Raw genomic sequence first — 1,488 nt, 5'->3', positions numbered from 1 at the left:
GCAGATGATAAAATAGTGACAAATAGCTTCCTCAAAAAAATACCATAACCCCACAGATGTGCCTCCTAGATTACATCAATAAACTGTAGGTCTTCTTGTAAAAATATCATGGAAAAACATGTATTCCTAAAGGTTTCATGTTGAAAACCATCAACATTCTTAATATCATTGTAACATATTGGACCTTTCTTCAGGTTAACATCATTTGTAGATAAAATAACTCCCTTGTACTTTGTGGAATCCATATAAGTCGACCAATGAGGCATCCTTTTTTATGTGGTTTCCAAGACCAGCTTTGCTTAACATAAACAAACTTTGAAACAAATTGTCCATAAGTTAACAACCTCGCTTCTTCAAAGATTTTGTTTTCTTCAAACCAAATTGTAAACATGGATTCAGTTACACTTGACTTGATCAAAACATTTTTTATTTGCTCAAAATCTTTGTAGTAAATTGAATTTTCTCCTTTCATGTGAAAAAAACAATCTCTCCACAATAGGCTTCCTTCCATGTATTGAGTATGAGAATAACTGTCAAAAATCAATCAAAAATCTGTCAAGAAATGATGATATTTTGGTAGTGTTAAAACCATATAAACTAGGTTTTACCTAGGACAAGTATACTCATTGTAATTTCATTTAAATTCTTACATTTTATTCGTAATCTTAGAATTTTATCCAACTGGATAATTAAATAAAGGGCATTAACTATTGACGCAAACATTTTTTTTAAAAATTTTGATATTCATTAGAACAATTTTATTAATGAAATGCATTATTTTTAACCAATCAAAGAGGCGGAAATAAAAAATAAAAAAAGCAAATAGTAAAATTTAAGGGTCATTTATTTTAAGGATTCATAAATAATTATTAGTAATAAGTTACTTAAGAATAAAAATATCAAAATTTAATTTTTGAATATTTTTTTTAAAAAAAGTGTTATACATATAATTTGATAATTGTAGGAATATATATATATATATATATATATATATATATATATATATATATATATATATATATATATATATATATATATATATATATATATATTTGCAAAAAAGCATTGTCCAGGGCGATGTTCTGGGACTGCCCTAGGAGAAGGCGACGACATGAGGTCGCCCGAAGGGAGGTATCGCCTCCCCTTAAGTCTTCCTCTCCCCTAGAGGAAAATAAATATGGAATAATATGTGTCTTGAATAAATACAAAGTCAGAGTCGTTGTTAACCCCCATCACCCTTGGAAATAGAGATTCAACTAACCATCGTTTGGCTGAGTGGGTAGTGACCTTTTCTGAGGTAGCCCTAGGTTCTAAAGTATCTATAAATACATTAACCTCTAAAGGGAATAGACAAATTCTCAAGTCATACACACTTACCGTTACTAAGAGAGCATTAATATCCTAGTAGCATTAACACACCATCAACCTAACCGCCCGCCTACAATCCAGCAGCGTCGGAAACCAACAGGGTCTCTCACCTCACGTGAG

This window comes from Lathyrus oleraceus, chromosome 6 (assembly GCF_024323335.1).
Source record: "Lathyrus oleraceus cultivar Zhongwan6 chromosome 6, CAAS_Psat_ZW6_1.0, whole genome shotgun sequence".
Lineage (NCBI taxonomy): Eukaryota > Viridiplantae > Streptophyta > Magnoliopsida > Fabales > Fabaceae > Lathyrus > Lathyrus oleraceus.
Note: the sequence above shows the minus strand (reverse complement) of the source record.